At 38.0% G+C, this 15,519-nt stretch overlaps 1 non-coding gene across 1 annotated transcript; it reads right to left on the reverse strand.

Annotated features, from left to right (window-relative positions):
- Window positions 1-286: 286 nt before the first annotated feature.
- On the reverse strand, window positions 287-347 carry LOC142438320 (U7 small nuclear RNA). The gene has a single exon (XR_012782718.1). It is a non-coding gene; the product is annotated as a U7 small nuclear RNA (small nuclear RNA).
- Window positions 348-15,519: the final 15,172 nt, after the last annotated feature.

Genomic DNA, 15,519 nt, shown 5'->3' on the forward strand with positions numbered 1-15,519 from the left:
TTAAATAGAATAATATTATGGAATAATTTTTATTGCATGTTTACAAAGAAAAAGGTAAATAAATCTCAAATGTTGCGCCATCTGTATACTCTGTGTACACTGCATTTTAAATGTCTGTGTTCCCTTGAACATTTATATTAATTTCATAAAATGGAACCTGCTAATAATATGAAAGATAATTAAAATATCTCATTTTTAAAACATGCACAATGTGGCTACTCAATTTATTTGAACAAGCATGAAAATAACAAAGTTGACATAAACTGTTTTTTTTTTTTTGGGGGGGGGGGGGTTTCCGGGAAGACCAGAAAACCTGCTAGACAAATTCTAAAAGAGCTGTAGCACTAACATAAACTGTTTTATAGTAGTATACATATCATTTTAGGAAGGCATATAATTTTGTAATCTCTCATGTGGTAATGATTACATTAATGAAAATACTTTTTCTGATGTGCACTTTATAAAGTGGACTTTATAGTGACTGTGATGTAATGATATGCACTGTTCCCTGTGGCAGTCCAATTACTTCTAGCCACCATGTGGATACTGCAGTGAATATACTTCTATTTCATTCGCCATCCAGAGCTGCACATTCTTGTCCTTAATAGTTAACATATTCTAAGGATAATTTTAATCTAGCAAAACATTGAAGTGACTTTTTATCTGAAATATTTTCCTAATAAATGTTTCTATTTAATATTTGAGAATTATCCTTTAAGACTTTATGGCCATTGGATTAGTATATGGTTGCTTTACAGTATTTCTTCTAATATTGTAACATTGGGTACAAAGCTCATTAAATACTTATTTGTTTTTCTTTCTATTTCATTTGCAGGTAGGTTGGAGAAGATCACTAATTTTGTTTAAGAGACTGTGAATAGAGGTGATGCAAAATATGAGATCTTGTTAATTACTTAATTTATCTGATTTTGTGGATCCATTAAAACGATGTGTATATTTTAGAAATTATTGACATTAAGAAACCTATCATCTGTTTTATGCTATTATGTGACTATTAGACATGGAATAGATTTAAGAAAATAATTACATAATTTCAAAAACTATAATTTTCCCTTGTGATTTGGATAGATCATATTTTGCCTCGGTAATATGGTATAAGCAATTAAGTAAGAAATAACAAACACATTAAAGTAATATCATTTTATTACTTGCTACAATTGTGCGGTGGTTACGCGTTGGACTGCAATGCGCATGGTCAGCAGTTTGAAGCCAGGAGCATCTGCTCAGGAGAGAGACTGGAATCTCTAGCCGGAAACAGTGACAGTCTGGGAAACCCACAGGGGGTCACGATAAATCAGCATAGGCTCAAGTGAGTTTGGTTTGGGGAATGTAAAGTCAGATTTGAATTTCTAACATTTTTGTTATTTGAATATACTTTATCTGCAATTTATGGATTCTCAATCTCCTGAGAGATACTAAAAGAGGGATAATCAAGATGAAAAGTGATGACTCAGAATTGTTGCCTTCCATGCTGGACAACCCTGTTTAATTTCTAGTCAATGCATCTCGAGCACATTCACCAGCTGTCTGGGGGTAGAAGCTAGAATGATGCTGAACATGTTTCTCTTATTCCAAATTAAGATGCATGAGGAAGACATATCCGATGATCTACTTCCCAAAATCAAATAATGAAAACCTTGTGATCAAAATCAGTCTGAAACCAATCAGCAGGATTGTGCATGGTCAGTCACCATTTATTGCCACGATGCATGGGACCACCATAGAGTGTATACCAATTCACTGCCAATAGCAAAAAAAGGAAGAAGTGCAAACTGTACTGCATGTAGTAGTAAAATACAAGGCTCCAGGAGTTGATAGCCTGCCCACTGAAATGTTTCAGAGTCCTGAAGAACCACTGGAAGCACTCACACTTCTATGCCAGGAAATTTGGAAGACAGCTTCTGGGCCAACGGACGGGAAGAGCTTCGTATTTGTGCCAGTGCAGTGAAAGGTAACCCAACACAATGCTCAGATGATAGAATTATACCATCAATGTGACACAGAATAAAAATGTGCTTAGTCCATCCAATAATAGTCGCAGCAGTACATTAACAGGGAACTGCCAGAAGTGAATGGAGAAATTGGAATAAAGTGTATCTTTGCTGATGTCAGATGAATGTTGGTTCAAAGCAGAGAATATAAGAAAGATGTTTGTTCATTTGTGTTTCATTGACTTTGCCAAGGCATTTGGCTATGTGGACCATATAATAAACTGTTGGTCACCTTGAGAAGAATGGGAATTCTGGAACATTTAATTGTGCTCATTCAAAACTTGTACATGAATCCAGACACAGTTGTGCAAACCAAACAAGGGAATATTGCATTGTTCAAAATCAGGAAGGTGTGCATTAGGGTTGTATCCTGTCACCAGACAGGTTTATGCTGAGCAATTAATTAGAGAACTTGGATTATATGTAGATGAGTGCAGAATCAGGATTGGAAGAAGGCTTATTAACAACCTGCAGGTGGCAGGCAGATCACATAACCTTGTTTGCTGAAAGTGAGGAGGATTTGAAGCACTTGCTGTTGAAGATCAAGGACTACAGCCTTCAGTGTGGACTACAGCTCAAGGTAAAGAAGACCTAAACTCTCACAATCAATAAGTAACATAACGATCAATGGAGAAAAGGTTGAAGTAGTCAAGGATTTTGTCTTATTTAGATCTACAATCAATGCTCATGGAAGCAGCAGTCAAGAGATCTAAAGAAGTATCACATTAGGTAAACCATCTGCCCCAGAGATCTTCAGTGTATTGAAGGGGAAGAATGTCACTGAGAGGAATAAGGGGCATATGACTCAAGCCCTGGCAGTCTCCATTGTATCATATGCATGTGAAAGTTGACATTGAATATGGAAAACAGTAGAATAATGGCATTTGTATTGTGGTGCTGAAGAAGAATACTGAAAGTACCCTCTGGGCTCAATTTCCCTAGGTTTCATTTGTTGAAATACAGAGAAACCAGAGACACAGCTTTAAACGGGTAACCTGCAATGGCAGTGAGTCTCTGAGATACACCCTGATATAAACATGCATAGCATAATATAACCAAATGACTGTCACAGGATTGCCTGAGTAATATGTACCTTAATACAACATACAGGGCATTGATATAGCCAGATCCTGTCTGTGCACCAAGCAACAGTATGCCATTCGTGCTATGCATTATTTGTACTTCTGTCTCTATACTATTATGATTTCAGCTTTACTGTTTTGCTTTCTATTGTTTCCTTTGGGGTTTCCTAGCTGTGAAGCACAGGAGGAAGGCTTAATGGATACATAATGAGAGTAACTGACACAGGGGTTATAGGGAGTGCAGGAGTGGGGGTTGGCGATAGGGAGAGGAAGGGGACTCGGGGAGCCGATGAAGAAGGCAGTAGGGGAGAGGGACAACTAGAACAGATTGTGGTCACACAATTCGGTGTAAGGTAATTTCCCCAGTGGGGGGTGGCAGTGCCCTAAGAGTGATGTCGTGGTAACTGTTCAAAGACCTTGGATATGATTGAGCGATTGAACTACTGAATTTTCTGGTGTGTAAATTATGTGCCAATAAAACTGTTGGGGAAAAAAGAAAATTGGCAAAGAAAGTTTTCTTCAGTTTTCAAAAGAAAGTACCATGGACAGCTAAGGGGACAAATTAATCTGCATTGTGAAGAGGCAAACCAATCTGTATTGTAGGAAATTCAGCCCAGTGCTCCTTAGAGGCAAGGATGACAAGACTGACTTTGTCTTACATAATTTGGACCAGTTTTCCTGAGAGACCAGTCCCTGGAAAAGGACCTCATGTTTGGTAAAGTGGAAGGGTGGCAAGATGGATTGACACAGTAGCTGCACCGACAGGCTCAAGGATAGGGAAAACTGTGCAGAGTCACGGCACCATGGGTTTCGTTTTATTTTGCATAGGGTCACTATGCAGCCACCATAACAATCAAAAAAGCAAGATCCCAGCTTATGCCTGATTTAATTCAATAGTATCTTGCTGGACAATAGTGACAGCCTTGTTCTCTTGAAAGCTTTTACTGTAGACCAGTGGTTCTCAACCTTCCTGATGCAGTGACCCCGTAATATAGTTCATGTTGTAGTGACCCCCAACCATAAAATTATTTTTGTTGCTACTTCAAAATTGTAATTTTGCTACTGTTATGCATCAGGCAACCCCTGTGAAAGGGCTGTTTGACCCCCAAAGGGGTCACGACCCACAGGTTGAGAACCACTACTTTAGACAGTAATGTCAATTACAAAACAAAAAAACACGTTAAAACAGAAATATTGACCTCAATTATTTACACTAAAGAGGTAGTTTTGGGGATCTTCAAGACCATTAACAGAAGAATCAGATTGATATATTAAAAAGTCATCCATTCTTCTATGTAACTTGTCTCTTGACAATATCTTTATAACTTGAAAAAGACTGGGTTTGTAGAGAAATAAAACCAGTGATGCTCATATATGTACAAAAATAGCTTTATATCACGAAAGAATTTGATATAAAGAAAGGGACCCGAACCAACTCAACTCAAGTCTCTGGGTCTGATGCTATGAGGAGCCCCTTTAGACTGACTCAGCTGTCAATGCATGACCCAGGAAACAAACAGGGAGCTGGGATATCAAAAGCCAGTGGGTAAAGATAGATATGGATCCAAGGTCCTCAAGATAATGGCAGGGTGCCATATCACCTAGCCCCGCAGGCTGCATGGGCTGCCTGACATGCAATCACGCACATGGGCACTGAGGTGGGGAAGAGAGACTGACTTCAGAGTGGCTCTCATAAAAATGCCACCCTGCCAAGGTGCCATCATCAGGTTGGCTTCTACTACTCCCTCAACACATGAACACTTAGGTTGACACACAATCTAGCCATCACATGTCTTTCAAAGGCTGAGTTTCCTCATCTACAATAAACTTGATATAAGAGTTTTGTTCTCCAAAATCACTGACACTGACCATAACGTTAAGTAAACAACTTAAAATGAATAATTAAAATATGAAGCCATTATTTTTATAATTAAGGACATGGATTGAAAAAACTGAAAAGTTGTACAGGAACCGGAAGTTTTCAAAGTAATTTAAAGTTAATTTATATATTAATTCACTCATTCATTACTTCACTCACTCAGCAGCTACTTGTCAAGAGCCTATTCTTTGTTAAGAGATTCATGGTGGCACTGTGCGCTAGACATTGAGCCTCTAACCACAATATCGCTGGTTCAAATCCACCAGTTCCTCAGATGGATAAAGATGAGGTTTTCTGTTCCTATAGATTTATAGTTTCAGGAATCCCATAAAGAGACACTATGGGTCAGAATCTACTTGAAGGCAGTGGTTTTGTTTTTATATGAATTCTTTGTAAGGCCTTTGCATAGCCACACAGGGAACTACCAGCAAAACATAATCAGCATCTGTGACCTCAAACAGCTCAAAACTTTCAGGTGTGGAGACAAATAATAACCATGAAAACACATGAATGGAAGCTATTTCACAGTTTTGTTAAGAGAGGTAAATGTGTTTTATGCAGAAGAATAAAATACTGACTACAATTGGAAAGTTTTATTAGATTGTATATATGAATAGGGTCTCTCTTGAGAGTTAACTTTGTATTGAGCTCTTGGAGTTAAAAAGGAAGAACAAGCCACAGGATAATCTTTAAGGATAGCACACAGGCAGAGAGAAGAGTAAGTACAAAAGCCCAAAGGGGACAGTGAGGTTGGTGTATGCAGGCATAGAAAGAAGGCCAGTGTGGCCAAGAGCTTAGTGAACAGTGAGAGTGGCAGAATAGTAGGCAGGGACCAGGCACTATTTTACATGCTGGAGTAAATGACTTAAGAGTTTCATTTAAATGATTTGCCATCACTTTCATCTCAAAAGAGTTGTAGATACATTTAAAATTCTTACCATATATGCAGTAAGCACCAATGTGTGTGTTGTTAACATTTTAAATACTTATATTAAAGAATTTTCAAAATTAAAAAAACAAACATTTAAATCCCATGATTATTTAAAACTAAACCAAATCAGAACACCAAAGGGCTAGATTACTTCTGTTGTGGGAAATGTTGGCTATGTTCCATTTCTGATGGTTGAAATCTTTTTACTTCAAGTTTAGTTCAACTTTTTTTCTTCCCTAAGGATATATGTATATATAAATCTGTATATGGAATAAAAACTTTTATATTCAGATCTAAATAAAAGTAACTGAATAAAAATTCTCAGGATAGGGATTCTGTACCATGTTTTATGCCTTCCAGCCCACAATGTCTAACAAAATGCTATGCAGATAATGGCCATCCAAATTGGAAAGAATTGATATGAATTGAATAGTATGAAAGAAAGTAAATACGTAAAATGTGAGCTCTGAGAGAAGTGGAGAAAAAACCCACAAGAAAGTAAGTAATTTATGTCTAAGTAAGACATTTAGAAATTAGTCTTACAGATATTATAACGGAAGATACCCATTTTGACAACATGATGGTTTTGTGGTTAGGACAATTTTTCAGCACACTTATTAGCCAATTAAGCAATGAAGTCAAGAGATACGTGGAAAAAATTAGCTATGCACATGGTCTGATAAATTTTCTCAAAGCCCCTGAAGATTATCTCCTCTCAGAGCCTGTGAATGAATTCCACTAATTCAAATATACATTTTGCACATATTGTACATCAAGTGGGGATTAAGACTTTTAAAAATTCTATAATTGAGCACGCTACATTGTTTTGATGCATGATACAAAGTATGAATTATGTTTTATGCACAATATCTTAAAAGATGAAAATAGAATAATTGGAGCTTAGCATTCTTTTAAGATACAAAGTGAACACAGTAGAATAAAAGGAACACAGGTGCTTTCTGTACAGTTAATCAGATGATATGTGCAGTTTTACGTAGTAAGATAAGGTAACGGTGAAAGGGGCAACCTGAATCTTTCTTCGGGAGGTTATTTTGGTTTGGTTTTCAGTATTTTAACACTTACAGAAAGCCTTTTGGGATATTAAACATTATCCACACATATATAGTAATGATGGGGTTAGCTTTTGTTTTTCCTAAATTTTTATAGATTAAAACTTGGAGATTAGTTTGCAGTTTAAACTTCATGAGGCCCTCATGCCTTTTGCTTTTGTTCCTCATGTGATGCAGAGTTTTATTTGATTCCAACGCACAGTAGTAACTCTGCAGGTCAGATTCCTGTGATGGAGCAAAACATCTAAATAGGACTCTTCTACTAAAGTCTCAGTAACTCCTACCAAACGATCGCACCCTGTTGTTAGGCACCATTGAGTCGTATCCTATCCATATCAACCCTCTGAGTGAAACAGAAACATTTCCCGGCCATGTGCCACCCTCACTATGTTTCCTATTCTTGAGCCCATTGTTACATACGCAGCATTGATCCATTCCTGAAGGGCCCTCCCCTATTTTACTACCCCTTTACTTAACCAAACACAATGTCCTTCTCCAGGGACTGGTCTCTCCTGCAACATGTCCAAAGTATGCCTCCAAAGACCATTCAGACCGTACTTCTTCCCAGAGTGATCCGTTTGTCCTTTTAGCAGTCCATGGTGCACCATAATTCAAATGTATCCATTCTTCTAACATCTTCTTTATTCAATGTCCAACTTTCAAATGTTTATGAGGCAATTGAGAATACAATGACTTTGGTCAGGCACACCTAAGTACCCAAAGTAATATCCTGGCTTTTGAATACCCTAAAGAGGTCTTATGCAGCAAATTTACCTAATGAATCAAGTCTGTTGATCTCTTTACCACTAGGATCCAAATGTATACACCAACCACTAACGCTAGTGCTGAAGAAACTATGATTTTAAGAATGATACTAATGATTTCAGTTGGGAATTCATCAAACATGCAATCAAGTTGCATTTAGAATCATTGTTGAACTGAATGCAAAAATTGGAAAAGACGAGGAAGGAACAGTAGTTGGAAAATATGCACCGGGTGAAGAAACAAAGCTGGGCATCATATGATAGAATTTTGCAAGAGCAACGACTTGTTCACAGCAAATACTTTTTTTCCAACAACACAAGAGGAGACTACAGAGGTGAACTTCTCCAGATGGAACACACAGAAATCAAATTGACTAAATCTGTGGGAAAAGACTATGTAGAAGCTCATTATAAGCACATATAACAGCCTGGGGATGACTGTGGAACAGACTATAAATTGCTTATGTGTCAGGTCAAGATAAAGGTGAATAAAATTAAAACAAATCCATCAGTCAAAATATGACCACCTGAATTTTGAGAACATCTTAAGAACAGATTTGACACATTGAACACTGATGACAAAAAACCTGATGAGTTGTGGAATGATAGCAAGATTTTTTCATTTATAAAAAATCAAAAGGTAATCGAAAAGAGGGGGCAGAAAGGAAAGATCAGAGTGGATGGGGGAAGAGACTTTGACATTTCTCCTTGAATATAGAGTAGCAAAATCAAATGGAAGAAAGAATGAACAAAGAACTAAATAGAAAATTTCAAAGGGTAGTGTGTTAGGCCGGGTTCACTAGAAAAACAAATCCAGAGACATATATATATATATATGAGAACTTTATATGAAGATGTAATTATATATCCAGAAAACATCTCATCTGACTTCCTCAAGTCCACAAATTCTATAGTAGTTCATAAGTCCCACTTCAGACTCACACAGCTCTTCTGCATGCAATGAGGCAGAATCCAGGAAGAGCACAGGCTGGTGAGTGTAAATTTGAGTGGATCCAGTGGAGCTTCCTCTGGCCCAATCAGGGTCAGCCAGCAGGAAGGTGAAGGCAAAGATATAGGGAGGTTTTCCAGGACCCTCCTTATAAGAAGGCCACTCTCACAAGGAGGCACCATCCGGCTGTAACCAGCTGGAAACCATCCTTGCACTTTTTCATATCAAGTTGACATGAAATGATGAAGCTAGCAGAGACCACCTCTTGTCAACTTGACACTGTTATACTTTTAAAAATAAAGACATAGTAAAATCATATTTGGTCCTACAAGATAAAATTAAAATGCACACAACTCAAAATGTTCCAGATCATTTAAATATAATATTCTATAAGTTAACAAAAACATTATATGCTTAACAATTGCATCTATATGCACAACTACATCATAATCTTTTAATCCGTTCAGCATATTTCCCCATCCATGAAAGTTTGTAAGCCAGTTACTTCCTACATTTATCTTCCCCATTTGGGGTGTCCATTTATCTCAACATTAACTTCCCTTATACAGTCCCTTACTTGTGATTATTGTCTGTAAGTTCTGTATGACAATACAGACAATGACAATGAATCACCCAACTGAGCATAGGTATAGCGCAGCATGGGAGGAACAGGATGGAGTATTAGAGGCATGTCTGATTTTGTTTTGTGACTTTAAGGAAGCCAGAGATCAGATATGTCCACCTACATTGCTTATTATTACAAGTGAATTTCCCTTTGGATTTCCAAGACTTTAAATCTTTCTGGAAGTAGACAGCTTCATCTTTCCCCTGAGGACTTGCTGGTGGATTCAAACCGTTAACCCCGAGGTTAGTAACACAATAAGTAACATAGTACACCACTAGGGTTCTTTAGAGTGAGGTTAAAGTATGATATTCCTTTGCTCAAAATATTCTACCCTCTTATCATAGTTTAGGTAATGACTGGAGGCTTACAAAATCATAAATTATCACCATACTTCTTTCTTCTTTGTCCCTTACTCACTCTGCCTTTTCTTTAAAAAGCAGGCTTCTAGCAGGTTCACAGCCATCGCCATGGCTATTCCCTTTGCTGGACCGGCTTTGCCCACAGGCTGAGTGGGTTCCCTGCTTGCTCCCTTTTCGTTTTCAAAAGAGTCCCCCATGCCCATCCACACTGCCCATCCACACTGCTTTCTAAGCCTCATCTGCGTCCCCCAGCACTGGTGGTCCCCAACTGTTGACCTCTTGGTTAGCAGCCTAACACGTGTCCACGACACCACCAGCGCTCCCCACTCTGGTATAGCTCATTTAAAATCTAGCATGTTAAAAAATCCAAGCACTCCATTGATTAAAGTTCCATATTCCTTATATACATAGTCCAACTCTAAAAGTCCTGGAGAGTGGCACAACAAACAAATCGCTCTTTGAAGGGATACAGCCGGAAGGAAGGATGCTCAAACCTTGCCTCATTTACTTTGGAGCTGTTTTCAGAACCAGTCCCTGGAAAGAGCATCATTCTTGGTAAAATAGGTCATTAAAATAAGAAAATCCTAGATGGATTGACTCAATGGTGACAACAATGGACTTAAATATAACAATTGTGATGATATGACTGGACTGACAATGCTTCTTTGTGTTGCATATAGGATCACTATGAATTGAAATAGACGTAGTAGAAATTAACAATAACAGCCCCATGTACCTTATTTACATTTTTAGCAATCTATCCAATCTCACTGGTGAACCACAAGCAACTCACATTTGCATATCCTACCCAGTCATCTAATGGGAAAAATACAACTATAAATAGAAGGGCTATATCTAATAAATCACTGAATTGCACTATTTTGTGCATATTTAAAATTTAACTCTCCACTTCCCAACTATTATTTTCCCAAGTATATTCTCTATTATTTTTGAAAATTATTTTCCCATAGATTTTCACCATCAGATTGAATGTTTTATATATGTGTTCATTTGTGTGTATCTACATTCCTCAATTACCATTTAGCATCATGCATGGAAGGTCTTTGTGTGTTTCAGACTTTGCAGCCTTCAAGGGCTTTATTAGCGTAGAGTGCATCGTGATATTGTTAGGTGCTACAGATGCAGATCCGACCCAGAAAAACCCTTTGCAAAACAGAACGAAACCCTTCATGGTCCTGAGCCACACTCACAATTTTTCCTAAGCATTGATTTCATGCAGCCACTGTGTGAATACATCTTCTTTAGGGCCTTCCTTTTTTTTTTTTTTTTTTACTGCCCTTCTAAATTACCATTCATGATGTCCTCCAGGGACTGGTATCTCCTGACACTATGTCCAAAGTAGGTTAGACAAAGTCTTGCCATCCTTGCCTCGAAGGAGCATTGTGGCCTAACTTCTAGGAGAAATCTTTTTGTCCTTTTAGTTGTTCACGGTACTCTCAATATTCTTCTCCAGCACCACAATTCAAATGCCTCGATTCTTCTTCAGTCTTCCTATTCAATGCCCAACTTTCATATGCACAAGATGCAGTGACTTGGGTAAGGTGCACCTTAGTTTTCAAAGTAATATTCTTGCACTTCAATACTCTAAAGAGATCTTGTGCAGCAGATTTAACTAAAACAATACCTCTTTTGATCTCTTAACTGCCTCCTCCATGAGCATTGATTGCGGATCCAAAGCAAGACAAAATCCTTGATAACTTAAACTACATATAGATAGTATACACTCGAGTTTAAACCAAATTTTTTCAGAACATTTTTATGCAGTTTTTGGCAAAATTAGGTGCTATAGCAAATATTTGGGTCAGCTTATACATATATATCTATATATCTATAGATATGTAGATATATATGGCATGTGTGTGTATGTGTGTGTGTGTTCTGACATACATGAGCAATTCCCAAATTAAACTGATTTTAATCACAAAGTTATAAAATCTTACATTAATTGTGTTCCACCCTCTTTGTTCAAATTTCAAAGGTTTCAGTAAACAATATATATGTGTTTCTATTTTGAATATTTTAATTATCTTTCTTATTTATTTCATTTTATTAATATATCTGGTACTCATCAATTAAAAATGAAGTTTGAAAATAATGCAAACATTATAGATTTTAAATACATGTGATTTTCTTTCAGTTTTAAAATTATGTCAACGTAGAAATTTAAAAAGTGAATATGTTTTATTATCTGGAATCTGATTAACAGCTATTTTAATGTTGTCAAATCAATATGGTCAATTACTCATACAAATAGTGGGGAATGTGACAAAACAGAAACAATAAATTTCCTGTCTTACTCAACAGAGTTCTTTTCTGATTAGTTTTGAAGGGGGTAGCTAATACTTGATTATAAAACAGTATTGTCCATCATGGGGAAATATTGTAGTCAATAATTTTAAGAGATTTCTGCGAGCTAACCATGGATCTACTATTAAATTTAGGAGGACAGTTTATTTCATTAAATTAGCAAATATTTTTGGTGATCCCTTAATGCTCACATTTAAGCACTGATGACCCCACCAGTGCTTATCTGTTGAAAGGTGAGGCAGGCTGCACCCATGAAGGGGGGCAGCTTTGGATTCGTGGTAGAGAAGTTCTCCTCAGACCCGTGGGGTCTCACCCTTTATCAACATTTACTCAACAGTAGCAGGACCTAAGGTGAGGTAGGTGTTCCAACCTGAGGTACAGCATGAGAACAGGCAATTCCTCTGTTCCTACAAAGGTTACGTATTTAGATAGGAAGAGGTAGAAATATGTGAATTATATGAAAACAGTTCTCAGAGATGATAGAATTGTATATGGCCTTGGAACCTGGCGAGCAGTGCCAACTTTTATAGGATATTCATACAGATTATTTCTGAAGAGGAGACGTTTGAGATGTGAATAATTTGAATATCTCAAATACCTAGAGGACATTATTGCAAGAGGAAAATAGGACATATATACATGTGTCTGAAAATTCAGTACGGATTATGAAGGCTGGAATGGAGCTACAACCCGATGTCCAAAATGCATAACTTTCTCTCACTTTCTCATTGTATCAATGGAGCAACCTAAGAAACATCAACAACAAAAACCACCATCATCATAAATATTTACCAAATTGTCCAAAACAAAACCCACTGCCATTGGGTTGATTCAAACTCATGGAAACCGTAAGGAGAGTGTGGAACTGATGGTAGGTTTCGTGAGGCTATCGATCTTTACCGGGTCAGATAACCTCATCTTCCATTCTGTGGAGTGCGTGGTATAATTGAACCACTGATTTGGAGATAAGCAGCCCAAAGTTCATACCACTGCTTCGTTAGTGCTCCAATTGTGAATATAATGATACTTTGCCAAGCTCAATTAATTCCAAATTCATGTGTAAACACCAAAAACCTTGAGAATTGAATATATGTTTCCCATAAGGAATAATGGAAAACCAAGTCACTGTTTCTGAGGCCTGAAAATTACACATATAATTTAATTTTTCTAGGACTTTGGCATTAGTTGTAGAAACACCCCCAAAACACAATACAGTAAATTAAATATCAAAACACATAGTAAATACAATACACACACATGCAAGTTACCTTGACTTAAGGCTTCCTGACATATTGTGTGGTAGAATGAAATTGGAGAAGAGGATGAATATGAATTTTTGGAAGAAGTGTGTCTTTCCATAATGACTGCTGGCAGTACACTTTCTAGGGATTTTCCTTTGACATTATTTCCACTAAAAATTTGTCTAGGGATACCTACTTCTGCCTCCTTTCAAATATTCCTAAAGTGAGAGGCAGCATTTTCATTTGCCAGGTTCACAATTCTGTTTACCATTGTCCGGTGTGGATGGTGTTCGGTCCAGAAAGTGACCACTCTCATCCATTTAGCATGCATTCATCAGTGAACTAGGGAACACCTTCCTTCCCCCCCCCCCCCGCTCTAAGGATCATTCCTCCGCTTCCATTTCTTGCTGCTCCCTCCCGAGATCCCGAAGTTCTCCAGGGTGAGCTCTGCAGCTTTGCCCACGCCTCCACACCCTTCTTACCAACCTCTAGTCTCGACCCATTAACGGCTCAGAGACACAAAACGTTCAAAGTTTTCTCTGTCGCCATTTCTGGTTCCAGCTTTCCCCATGAAGAAATCATGGTTTAAAACAAAAAAAGAAATCATGGTTTTGTAAGAGAGTTCCTACAGGCTCTGTTGGTAAGAATAATGCAATGGAGGATACAAAAAATAAATAATAATGCAATGGAGGATGCAGAACTCTGAAAGGGACAACTGGGTGTCTGAGGTTATCTCTAAGCACCCCGGAACAGTGCTTCAGTGCGTGGTTTTTGAAATTAACAATAATTTACTGTCCCATGGACTGGTTGAGAGGAGCCATAATCGAGGGCAAAAACTGAACACTATTTCTCGTCCAACTCACCATTCCTGCCTAGGGGATGAACAGGAACAGTGTTTCTGGAAAGGAGTGCCTTTACAGGCAAATTTATCTCCTGTAAATATATGTTTTTTTTACATTAGGCCCAAAAGTTTCACTTATTTTTCATTATGTTATATTGTTTAAAGCTCATGAGCTACACTAAGATGAGCTTCACTGTAAAATCTCCACTAGCATCTCCACACAGTAGGGCTGTCTGTACCTTTTCTTCTTTAGTCAGGGAGGTCCTAGTGGGCATTCCCCCCCCCAAAAAAAAAGTCCATTCTGTCCAAGCTGAACACTTACTGAGGAATGCAACCATCAACTCCCACGTATTTAGCAAATTCAACCATGAATGAATGGGCATCCCCTTTATGTGCAGGCCCTTTCCCCAGGCCTCGCCACACTGTCTGTAGATGCTGCTCTTCACTCATTCCCACGACATTGTTCATTAAATCACTATGAAGGCTTTTAGCCTTCTTGCACATCACTGTCTCAGATACACTATCACCAGACAGTTGTTTCTGATTTATCCAAATTCACAGTAACCTTCCAATCTCTTTGATGGACTGAATTCTTTGTTTTATGGCTAACAATTTCACATCTTTGGCTACATTAACAACTTTAATAACATTTTCCCCCCAAAATATTGACAATGTCGACTTAGCCATATTGTATTCAGCTGCTGATCAGTGACCTCATTCAAATTTCTTTACCTGTGTTATGGTTCTCACAGTTCTCATCTTATCTTTACTGCTGGCGTTACTAACTCTCATTAGATACATGGCTATGATATTTTAGGCAAATAAAGTGCAAAATCCCCCACAATAATGAATGTTTTATTGCATCAATTCAAGGCATATTTGTTGTCTGAATGAGATCAGTGTTTAGACCAGTGGTTGTCAGCCTTCCTAATGCCATGACCCTTTAAGACAGTTCCTCATGTTGGTGATCCCCCAACCATAAAATTATTTTTCTTGCTACTTCATAACTGTAACTTTGCTATTGTTATGAATCAGGCGACCTCTATGAAAGGGTCATTGGACCCCCCCAAGGGGGTCGCGACCCACAGATCCGCGCTTAGACTGATGTATCACTCCTTTGAGTCCAGAAGTGAAAAGCGATGTGTGACCCACCCTCAGCCTGGACAGGTTTTCTCAAGTTGTATTTTCAGTTCAATTATTAAGCAAATCTACAACACCTAGCAGGCTTTCCAACGTTAACTTTTCCGTTTGCGCAATGGAAAGCTAGAGCTAGGAGGCATTCGACATGCGGGTAGCACTGTATTTAGTTCCCTTGTGTGGAGTTCATTTCCTTTTCGCTTGTAGCGTGGGAGAGAGTAGAGTTTCTGTAGGTCAGCAAATGAGAGACGTAGCATCTAGTATTCAGTTTCTCCCATCTTTGGACCATGGGAGTAATTGC

The sequence above is a fragment of the Tenrec ecaudatus genome, chromosome 1, assembly GCF_050624435.1.
Source record: "Tenrec ecaudatus isolate mTenEca1 chromosome 1, mTenEca1.hap1, whole genome shotgun sequence".
Classification (NCBI taxonomy): Eukaryota; Metazoa; Chordata; class Mammalia; order Afrosoricida; family Tenrecidae; genus Tenrec; species Tenrec ecaudatus.